This window comes from Chiloscyllium plagiosum, unplaced genomic scaffold (genome assembly GCF_037043375.1).
Source record: "Chiloscyllium plagiosum isolate Xiang-an unplaced genomic scaffold, Cpla_swu_hap1 HiC_scaffold_50, whole genome shotgun sequence".
Classification (NCBI taxonomy): domain Eukaryota; kingdom Metazoa; phylum Chordata; class Chondrichthyes; order Orectolobiformes; family Hemiscylliidae; genus Chiloscyllium; species Chiloscyllium plagiosum.
Genome location: NW_028270188.1, coordinates 44,327,661 through 44,339,921, shown reverse-complemented (window position 1 = coordinate 44,339,921; position 12,261 = coordinate 44,327,661). Strand labels below are relative to the sequence as shown.

At 39.6% G+C, this 12,261-nt stretch overlaps 1 long non-coding RNA gene across 1 annotated transcript; it reads left to right on the top strand.

Annotated features, from left to right (window-relative positions):
- Positions 1 to 437: 437 nt before the first annotated feature.
- Positions 438 to 8,934, top strand: LOC148135281 (uncharacterized). Its single transcript, XR_015755359.1, has 3 exons — positions 438 to 786; positions 1,261 to 1,609; positions 8,674 to 8,934. It is a non-coding gene; the product is annotated as an uncharacterized LOC148135281 (long non-coding RNA).
- Positions 8,935 to 12,261: the final 3,327 nt, after the last annotated feature.

Below are 12,261 nucleotides of genomic sequence, written 5' to 3'. Positions count from 1 at the left end.
CTACTAGATGTTTTACTGTGCAAGGGAGCCGATGAACAAGTTTCTGAGAGTTCGTGCTCAGCTTCTGGAAGTTAGAAATCGTAACACTGAAGACAATCAGTGATGTCAGTCTTGAAGAATTCATTTCAAAACAAAATCGAGTTGCAACATGAGAGTAGGAAGCCAAACAGATGCCTAGAAGAATATTTCGTGAAAGGCAGCAGAGAAACTGACATGGTCATGGATATATCAAGTGTTCACAATGAAGCAACAATGTAATAAGGGTTCTGAGACCAAAGCAGGGGCTAAGATCGAGAAAACAAATAGCGTCTATCAGTGCTAATAGCGATAGTCATCGATATCTGCAGCACAAAAAATGCCATTCCAATAATTGTGCTTGCACCAGCAAACGCAATTACCTAACTATTATGATCTCACTTTCCAGTGTTTGGATTGTCGCCTTGCATGCCTTGTTTATGCAATTTTACATCCAAAAACGTCTTAAACATTCTTCAAGCTTCTGCCTCTACCATCTGAACACAAAGTGAATTTCGGATTTCCACTAACCTCGAGTTATTTTTTTCCTCGCATCTGCTATGAAAGCCCTGCCTCTTAAAGTACGTCTAAGACCACTGGCCATCGATTCCTCCAACACGCGGACACTTTACTGCCTATTTACCGATATATGTGTCTCATAATTTTATGTCTTCTCAGTCTCAACACAACCTCGTCTGCTCGAAGGGAAATAAATCCAAACAATCCAGTTTTGCTTCAAAACTAAAATTCTCGAGCCTGGACACTTTCATTGTAAGTCTCCACTGCACTTTCTCTAATGCACTCGCACCCCTCTTATGATGTAGATTACAGAACTGCACACAATACTCTAGCTACTCTTCAAATTAAGGAAAACCTCAAATTTAATAATACATGGGTAAGTAGATGGGCGAAGTGTAAATTGCTAAAAATGCATTTGACATTAAAAGCTTGAAATCGTGAGTTGCAGACTATTGTGTCAGACAGACAGAACTAATTTTCCATTTATTGGTGACTGACATGAGTACCAAGAAAAATGGTTTTGTGCAGTTGACATTCACGGTATTGGGAAGGTTGTCAGGCTTGCTTTTGTGAGTGTTAGACAGGCAGGAAACTAGTTGTGCTTTCGAACTATAGTTGAGCATCTGCGAACAAAGGTTGTGCTAAACTAAAGAACTGTTACAAGTGATGTTATGGATCAGAGCAAACCCCCTCGACTACTCAGATCTTTCCTTTTATTTTTTGCAGGTAAGTGCAAGGCGCTGCGTTACAGAAGCGATTCGATTGGTTAAGCTACTAAGCTTTAAGCAAATCACACTTTGTTCCAACAACACAGTTAAATACACGTGAAAAAGAATCAGCCTTACAGTCACTCTATCGAAATACTTAAAAAATACTTAACAAAACCATGGGTCAGTGTGAGGCCGACTTTGCCTAATTTGAAAAACAAACAAAATCTTTCCATCTGCTTTCCATGGAACAGACACTTTACACTCTTCCAGAGAAACAGGAGAGAACAAACCACTCTTAAAGATACCTGTCTCAAAGGGAAGAGAGACATCGATTCTCACATTAAATGACAAGCAGACTGTATCAGGTATGGATTTGCATCACACATTTAAGTGTGAATCAGTAAGTACAACGTGCATAAACTGCGTATAGACTGGAAAATAACAGAAGAGAAAACATAAATTACACGAGAAGAATATTTAAGATGTTCACAGTAGTTTCCTTTAATGGGACATTCTGGATTCAGCTGGAGAACAGGCATGAATATTTCTGATATGGTTACAATTAAATGCGATTAAGTAATGACCTGAATATGAAGGCGTACCTCGATAGCAGTGTTCATGCCATCAATGAGTATAACAAGTACGAGGAAACAAGAGTAGATCTATGTATATTGTTTCAACCAAAAGGAAAGGCAATTATGAGAGCGCAAAAACAGAATGACTTAAGTGAACTGACAAATTGGAACGAGTTATAGGATCATTCAGAGGCCGCAGCACAGTTTTAAGGAATATTCAGTTGATTGTATAATAGTTACATTTCAATAAAAATATAATCCTAAGGGCATGTCTCGCTCCATGAACTAAGCTAAAATATTATCGATGGTACTCCAATCAAATGAGTAGAAAATACATAATTCTGTGGATGGTCATTCGGAAGACTGTAGACAGTACGTAAAGCAAAACAAAAATGACAGACTAAACCATAACCCAGAGAGAATAATTACATATAGTTGAAAGCTAGGCAGTGCTGTTACAGCGTGGTAATTATAGCTTTATGAGATGTATAACAATAAATTATCAAAACAAACGTTGTTCCTATTAAAAAAGTTTGGTCTGCTTGCTTTAATTGGCCAGTGCATATGTTTCGGATTTGATATCGCATGTTGCGGCTGTACAGGATATTGGTTTGGTCACTTTTGGAATGCTGCATTAAGTTCTGATATCCCCACCACAAGAAATATGTTGCAAAATTTGAAAGGGTTCCGAAAATATTTAAAATGTTGTTGCTGGCATTGTATATTTTGAGCTACAGGGAGAGGCTAAGTTGGCTGGGGCTATTTTCCCTGGAGTATCAGAGGCTTGAAGGGTATTTGTTTTGTGTTTAGTAGAATTATGAAACTGTTGATGGAGTGAATAGTCAAAGTTTTATGTTTCCAAGTAAGAATAGTCCCGGAGTAGGTGTCATACGTTTTAATGCGATAGGAGAAAGATTTACAAGGAAACTAAGGGCAACCGTTTCTTGCAAAGGGTGGTTTGTATATGGAAAGAACTGCCATCTAAAGTTGTGGAGCTTGATAAAGTTACAACATTTAAACGGCATCTGATGTGTACATGATCAGAGGAAAGAGGGACCTGAGCCAACTACTGGCAAATGGGACTAGATTAATGAGGGATATCTGTTCAGCATGGACGAGTTGGATTCAGCGTCTATATCTGTGCTGGACAGCTCTATGACTCTATGATTCTCTGTCTAGAACAATATTGAAGCTAAATATTCACATTCAATTGCATGTCCACTTTTGCATCCCCCAGTATCAACACACTGAGGTTAATCTTTGACCAGAAAAACAATCTGGAGTAGTCATTTAAATACGCGGGCTACAAGAGAACCTCAGGGATTGGGAATATCAGAGCAAGGTGTCCGTTAGCTGGGGGTCTCTTTTGCAATGTGGTGTGACACCCTCAAATTTGTCTGAATTTCCATACTATCTGTGGGTTTAATGCAGGATTCTTTAGTTCCAGCCCTCATCTGAGATGTGGTGCCACTAAGATTAAGGCACCTCGCATTGTCACTCTCTAATCAGAGAACATCCCTATGGTCTGTTAACATTAAGGAGACTTATCTACCTAAAGTAATGCTGAGATGCAGAGGGATCTGCCTGTCATGCATTCATATAAATCTACACGGGTCACGTCCTTAAATCACAAATACTTTATTTTCAACAACAGAAAAACATTAGGAAAAGTATTATTAGGTATGACTTGTGAGCAAATTTGAGAATTAATGTATGCATGCTGCATTTCATTTTGAATTATGCACTGATCAGACCACATCTGAGGAATAGTTTTGTATTATGTTACTTATTTTTCGAAGCACATAAATGCAATTTTATTACTGCATCGAAAATTCATAGGAGTATAAATTCGATTTTTGCGTTATTACATAGGATGTATGAGAAGAAAGATTGGATATCTTCTGCCTTTATATATTTGATTACATTACCGTGTGGAAACAGGCCCTTCGGCCCAACAAGTCCACACCGACCCGCCACCCACCCATACCCCTTACCTAACACTACGGGCAATTTAGCATAGCCAATTCACCTGACCTGCACATCTTTGGACGGTGGGAGGAAACCGGAGCACCCGGAGGAAACCCACGTAGACACGGGGAGAACGTGCAAACTCCACGCAGTCAGTCTCCTGAGGCGGGAATTGAACCCGGGTCTCAGGCGCTGTGAGGCAGCAGTGCTAACCACTGCTGTGGCAAGATTCAAATGCTCTATCTGAAAGCTCTGATTGGTGTAGATTTGATGAATATGTTTTGACTTGTGGTATCATATTGAATTCGATGTCGTTATTCAAACATAATCGCACTTAATTTCGGATAGAAATAAGGAAATTTCTCAAATGTGCCTGTTCTCATATCTTTTTCACAACATCGATTAGGAAATAAATCTTGAATATTCAGAGTTGAATGGTCTCAAAGAGTATAAGTAATGGTGCAGCAGAGACATAGGCTCATCCGACCTCGAAAACAGTGCAACACAAAGTGCCTTCCGAAAGTAAATACGTTGGCGATGTGCAGTTTTTCTACTGATATTTATTACCTGCAAATAAATCTGTCAAGACAGCTCTTTAACGTTGCCATTGTATCTGCCGGCATCACCATCTCTGACAGCGCATTCCATGCACTTACCTACCTCTGTTCAAACTAAAAAAAAATGCCTCTCTCATGTCCTTTATTGTTATCCCCCTTTAACTTTAAATCTATGCTCCCATGTAATTGACATTGCTGTCAGTGTGTGTCATAGTTTTAGATTAGATTCCCTACAATGTACAAGCAGGTCATTTGGTTGAATAAATGCACACCGACTTTTCGAAGAGTAACCCACCCAGACCCATTTCCCTCTTGCTAATACAACTAACACTATGGACAATTTATCATGGTCAATGCACATAACCTGCACATCTTTGGATTGTTGGAGGAAACCCACGCAGACATGGGGAGAAGGTGCAAAATTAACACACACAGTCGTCCGAGGCTAGAATCAAAAGTGAAGTCCATGGCATTATGAGGCTGCAGTGTTAACCACTGAGCCACCGTGCCACCCAATTTTTGTATTCTTCTATCGGGTTATTCATCATGTTTCGAAGGGGAAAGGAATCAAACCAAGTTTTTCCAATCTCATCGATAGCTAATAACTTCCAAAACAGACAACATCCTAGTTAACCGTTCAGCTACCCTCTTCAAGCATGACACATTTTTGATATTGTGGCTGCTAGACTAAGACATAATATTTGAAATATGACCAAACTAAAGTTTTACGCATTCATGATGTAATTTTCCAATTTTTACAGTCTGATCCAAAACCAATGCGTGTCATGTGCCTTCTTAACCATCGTATCCACCTGGGTTGCCACTTTCAGCATAGTGTAGATTTGATTCTCCTGGATCCTATTTACATTAATGCTAAAAGGGATTCTGCACATTCAATGTATCCGTCCCTCCTGTATTAAATCTTTTAAAATGCATCGCTTTGCACTTGCACTGCTTAAACTACATCTACTATTTATCCATCAAAGTCTCGATCTTCATTATGTCCTGCTTTATCCTCTCGCAATTTTCTCACTATCTGAAACTCTGCAAATTTTGTGCTATTCACCAACGTATTAATCAGGCCACTTTATTTCTCCTCCCATTAATTCATCCATCTGTCTGCCTGCCTGTCTGTCATTTATCTATCTATCTATCTATCTATCTATCTATCTATCTATCTATCTATCTATCTATCTATCTATCTATCTATCTATCTATCTATCTATCTATCTATCTATCTATCTATCTATCTATCTATCTATCTATCTATCTATCTATCTATCTATCTATCTATCTATCTATCTATCTATCTATCTATCTATCTATCTATCTATCTATCTATCTATCTATCTATCTATCTATCTATCTATCTATCTATCTATCTATCTATCTATCTATCTATCTATCTATCTATCTATCTATCTATCACAGATTTCTTGGGTCCATGCACTGATGAATGTGGAGCAACCTGGTCATACCTCTCCAGACATAAAAATACCCATCCACCGCTACTCTCTGTCTACTATGATTAATTCAGTGATGGAAATGTGTTGCTGGAAAAGCGCAGCAGGTCAGGCAGCATCTAGGGAACAGGAGAATCGACGTTTCGGGCATTAGCCCTTCTTCAGGAATTTTTTCAGTGCTGTCTTCACCTTACAGTTTAGCTTGGATCGTACCTGACTTTGCCTTTTGTATCAGCCTGCCATGAGTGATATTGTCAAAAGGCTTGAAAATGTCGATGCAGCCAACATCTATTGCCCTGCCCTCATCAATCATGTTTTCATTTCCTCATCAGAAGAGGGGAAATAAACGCGGGCAATATTACGGTAAAGAGAAGTGGATACGACAATGTTGATATATTTGAGCGGATCAGAGAGGTTCAGTGCATCAGTATGAGATTTAATACGCGTTCTATGGAAATAAAAACTGACTAAGCAAGCCGATGTCATCTGAGGCCTGACGACTTATGCTTAGTAATGTGAATCGTCTAATTTCGGCAACATAAGACAGTTTGGTAAACACAATTTCGGTATTACATTTTCATGAAATAACTCTGATTACATATTTCGACAACATTTAGAAACAGCGATGTGACACTATAGAAAAACGTGGCATTGCGGTGACGCACATAATACCAAATCGACTATGAGCTCATCTACTAATAAACGGCAACACGAATTCCTGCTTCTTCAGTTGGATTCGTAGGATCGACCTTACTTTTCTTCTGACTTTACATTAGTGAATATTGTCATGATAATTCCAGTTTCGAGGTAGATGGTTGGTTCTCCCGACACTGTCCCGCCTGCATATTTGCAGGAGCAAATATCGTGAATCAGAACACCGCAGCATATCCCTCTGATTGGTTTGGAAAAGCAAGTGGCTTCGATAATGCATGATTGAGAGGTGTAGGAGCTGCAACCTGTTCTGACTGATACCGTCGTATTCCTGAGTTCCCATCATTCACCTCCCTCCACTAACCTATTTGGTCATAATGACCTTCATGTGTGTCACTACTAATATTTTTAATAACCTGTTTGAGCCAACATCAGGCATTATGAGTTATTTGCTGTCGTGTTTGGGGCTCAAGCAGAAATTACACTGCAGCCCATTCACGCTATCGTTCAGGTTGACATCCACCCCCCCCCCCCCCCCCCCACTTATCTTTGAAAACCTGAAGCAAATCGTTGCACATGTGATTCAACATTTATAAGCCAGTGTAGCTCATCGATCTCTAACACAGTGGAACACAGGCTTGGAATTTTCCAGTCAAAAATCATTCTGTGAATTACTTGTTGTTAAATTGATGTTCATTTTCAATAGATTACCCTCAGAATGGATATTGTGCTCATCCTGGTCCCTGTCGGGAAAGCGGTCATAGCTCATGAACTATGTGTTGTCGCTGTCCATGCTGGTGCTTGCCAAACTAATTGTGTGTGTGTCCTACGAGAATGTATGTATTATCTGTTTAAAGGAGCAGTTCCCTCTACACTGTTCGCATCATTACTGAAGCCCTCCTGTCATGCAAACCAATGTATAGAGAGAAAAGCATTTCAACGTTTTTGAAACTTTTCTGACGGAGTGGGATGCCAGCTGAATATTTTATCTTCCACTCACTATTGCAACAGTCTATTTACATGGACTTACATTCTGGACTTCTTCGTCCAAGCCTTTAGAGTTTTAATATCATTCCATTCCATGAAACATTGTCAAAATATCAACAGTAGAGACTCGTGCAGGCAGTTGAAATTTCATTTTTTCATTGCGTGATACCATGGCTTGCCTTAATAATTGTTAAAGACTTGAAAGAACCAGAACAGAAATAATTGTGCATATTCTATGGATGGCTGTTTGTATCTTGTCTGCTTACATGACGTTTCACCGATTCACTCACAAAGACGTACGCAAACCGACTTCTTGAATGAAGTATTTAATATTTGCGGCAGGCTCATGTTTCGTTTACAAGCATTACCATTAAATCACATCCCTTTGGGCCATGACCAACAATGCCACATTTAATCTCAGAACGACTCTCAACTCACAATCAAATCATCACCATAATCAACTGCATCCATTTGTGGCAGGCTCATGTTTCGTTTACAAGCATTACCATTAAATCACATCCCTTTGGGCCATGACCAACAATGCCACATTTAATCTCAGAACGACTCTCAACTCACAATCAAATCATCACCATAATCAACTGCATCCATTGTTGTAACATTTACAAATCTTAGCTCAGCTTCCGTTGAATTCTTCATTCTTGCTCTTGTCTTACCACTAGACTTCTCTATTCAAACACAATCTAGCCTGGTATCGGACATTCTACCCCCTGTATGCTTCATGCAATCTGAGCTCTTCCAGTTGTGTTTTTATGTCGTTTACCTCAGTCAGCTATTTTGTTGTGATTATCTTTTATTTAGACTCACAGTCGAACAACATCTAGATTTCGACAATCTCATTTCTCTTTCGAATAACCTCATGTGTCAGTACTTCCCCTTGATTTCTTCCCCTTCCTTCAAAACATTTCGAGTTGTTATAATATAATAACAGTATAATATAATTATTTCTTGTGTTGGGAAAAATTACACAGACTGGAACAGAGTTAACTTTTCAGATTAGAAACTTTCCATCAGCATCTGTAGTCCGGGATCTCTCTTGATATCCACATTATCACAAACGTTTATGTCGTTTGATCTACATTGGGTTCAATACTTCACAAGATGTGACAACACAATTAAAAATCTAAATAGCTGTTAAGTCATATTGTTAAACTTGTTCGAATTGTAACGTATAATTCACTTGTTTTTTTTTATTTTCCCTTCCTTCCAGTTAACATATTGACCATTATGATTCTATCTCGGGAACGTTGTGGTCTCTCCAAATGTGTGACTCGTTATTTGGTTGTCATGGCACTGGCAGATCTACTGGTCGTTATCTTTGACCTGATATTAAGACACATTCCCATAGTTTATAAGGAACAATTTATTTTTGTGAAATCTATCCACGTATGTAATATCCATGCCGTTCTGCTTTACGCAGCCACTGACTGTTCAGTCTGGTTCACCGTCACATTCACCTTTGATCGTTTTGTGGCAATTTGTTGGCAGAAGCTGAAAAGTAAATATTGTACACAGAGAAATGCGTCGATGGTTCTAGTAGCATTGACTATGTTGATCTGTTTAAAGAATGTGTTCTGGTATTTTATGTTAACAAGTCATTATTGGCTGTGGAACGACCCCTGGTTTTGCAAAGTGACTCTGGATGTTCAGATGTCTCGGATCTGGGGATCAATCGAGTCCCTGCATCACGTTATAACCCCAGTTGTCCCATTTATCTTGATCCTGCTGCTCAATGCATTAACCGTTCGATACATTTTAGTGCAGAACAGAACACGCAGGAGACTCCAAGCTCATCGATGTGGGGTCTCTGATAGAGACCCAGAGATGGAAACACGAAGGAAATATATATTTTTATTGTTTTTTATATCAGGAAATTTCATCCTGTTATGGGCAGTGTTTATGGTATTTTCTATATGGAGGCGGATGTGGGATCTGGGTCAATCAACTGTATGGATGGATTTTTTCGTGCTGGAATTGGCTTTCATGCTGCAGCTCCTAAGTTGTTGCACAAATACAATGATATATGTGGTCGTACAAACGAAATTTAGAAAGCATTTGAAAAATATCATTGCATATCCTTTTACTCCCATTCTACAATTCGCTCAGTGTGTGAAAAATTGAATCACTGCATCTCATCTGTTCTTCTGTTACATTTAAGTTTGGGAAGATGTCATTCTGTATAATTACAAGTCGCAGCATACCCTATTCACCTTGTTTAGATGGAACTGGATCATGACCGGTTTGCTGAAGCCACTGACCATGGGCAAAAACAGATTGAGGGACGGTCTGATTCGCACGATGATAAACATTCGAAAGCTTTGATTGTATCGCATTGCAATGGTCATTGAGAATTCAACATCTATTCCAGATCTATTCAATCTGGTTGTTACCTTTTATACTGGTAGGTGCGTGGATATCACTTGCTTAGTCCTAGTGTGTGAGAAGCAAATATTTTTCAATTCCTCCTTGAAGCAATGAGCAATTTTGAGGCTTACTTTGCATTATGAAAGAGAGGATGTTGATGAATTGTAAACACTGTGACAGGGAACAGTTCGGCCTATCGACATTCTGAGGAAGGAACAGGGATTTTATGTTTGACATTGTGACATGAAGAGTTCTTTCTCTAAATGTTGCATTTGGAACTGCCTAAAGCTTGGTCAGGCGTGTGTAAGGCAGAGGAGAAGCTGTTTGTTCCGTCTGTTAAAGGTCAAGTTTGAAGCAGTGTTGTTCTCCATGATAATGTGTGTTGAGGCCGTTTAAGTATTACAAGGAAACAGAGTTGGGCATGTCCCATCCGGACACGAAACAACAGTATCTGCCAGTTAGCAATGTATCGGTTGTCGTATAGTCTGGATCGTCCAAATGGTTATAGTGTTCTAGTTGCACAGACAGTCACCATTATGCCAAATTGCTTAAGGAATTGATTCAGTATTGATGTTGGAATGCGAATTGATCTGTAGTATGGTTCACATGGGCGAGTGTACACAACGCTTAGTGAAATTGTTTGGGAATTTCATGCCACCATGATGGGAAGTAATTGAAGATGACTGAGATGTTCTCAAAGTTGTCGCTGACTGCAGACAGACAGAAATTTGTTCGGAATAAAGCGTTAACTTTTCTGAGATATATTCTAGCCTCTCCAGTGGCGAGGCATGCAAGCACATTAATCCATATAATGATCTTACAGAATTTAATAAAATCATGAGGAACATGGATGGGGGGATAACCCAGGCCATATGCCTGAGTGAGGGACATTCTAAAACTAAAGGCCATATATTTAATGGGACAGGGGAAAGATTTAAAGGGCGTGAAGGGTAATTGTTGTCACACAGGGAGTGGTGTGTGTGAGAAACTATCTAGCAGAGGAAGTAGTGGAGGCGGGTACAATTACTACATTTAAAAGTCACCTTGACCGGTACATGAATAGAAAGGGTTAGAGGAATATGTGCCAAATGCTGCTAAATGGGAACGTATCAAATTCGGATGTCTGGTCGGCGCTATCCAGTGGGATTGAATAATCTGTTTCCCTGCTATATGACTTTATGACTCGATGACCCATCTCAGAAGCTTTCAGACCATAAAACAATAAGATAAAGATAAAACTAATGTAGTGTACAAAATACCATGCAAGGACTGCACAAAACACTATATAGGACAAACAGGAAGACAGCTAACAATCCGCATACATGAACATCAACTAGCCACGAAACGACACGACCAGCTATCCTTAGTAGCCACACACGCAGACAATAAGCAAGATGAATTTGACTGGGACAACACTACTATCATAGGGCAAGCCAGACAGAGAACAGCCAGGGAATTCCTAGAGACATGGCATTCATCCACAAACTCCATCAACAAACACATCGACCTGGACCCAATATACCAACCACTACAGCGGACAGCTGAAACTGACAACCGGAAGCGGCAGGGACAGACCACTATAAACACCGGAGGAAACATCAAAGAAGCGCTTCGCAGGAGGCTCTCAAGCACTGATGATGTCGCCTAGCCAGGGGACGAAACGTTTGCAACAAAAACTTCCAGCTCGGCGAACAGAACCACAGCAACGAGCACCCGAGCTACAAATCTTCGCACAAACTTTGATAAAGATAAAAAGCACACCATTCAACACATAGAATCTGCTCCATCACTCAATGAGATCACGACTGAGTTAATAATCCGCAAATCCATATGACTGCTTTCCTCGTATAAGCCTTGATTGCATTTCTGATTAAAAGTCTAGCGACCTCACTCTTGTATATTCTAAACGATCTAACCATAACAGCCCTCTTTGATAAAGAAGTTCATAGTTATGTAAAACTCCAAGAGGAGAAATTCCCATCAGCTATGCCTTTTTCTCAGGTAATGGCGTCCTAGACTCCCCCAACCAGAGAAAAACGCATCTTACCAATGTTATCGGTGCCCCATAGAAAGCACCCTATTCTGATGGATTGCAGCTAGGTATCGCGGGAAGACTGCTCAAGTATGCAACAATTTTTGAGAGGATTGTGAATGCACCCCTGTCCATCACGAAAATCACATTTCCTTCCATTTTCTCCTTTTACATTTCCCATTACCTTAGGAATACAGCCAACATAATTGAAGACCACGGTTATATTCTTCTACACCCTCTCCCATCAGGTAGAAGATGTAGAAGTTTGAAAACATGTGCCAACAGTTTTAAGAACAGCTTCTTCACCGTTGTTTTCAGGCTTTTGAAACGATGTTTCATTTTTAAAGTTTTTTTTGCTCTTTGCATCTGTAGCCCTATATTCTGCATTCTATTCTATAACTC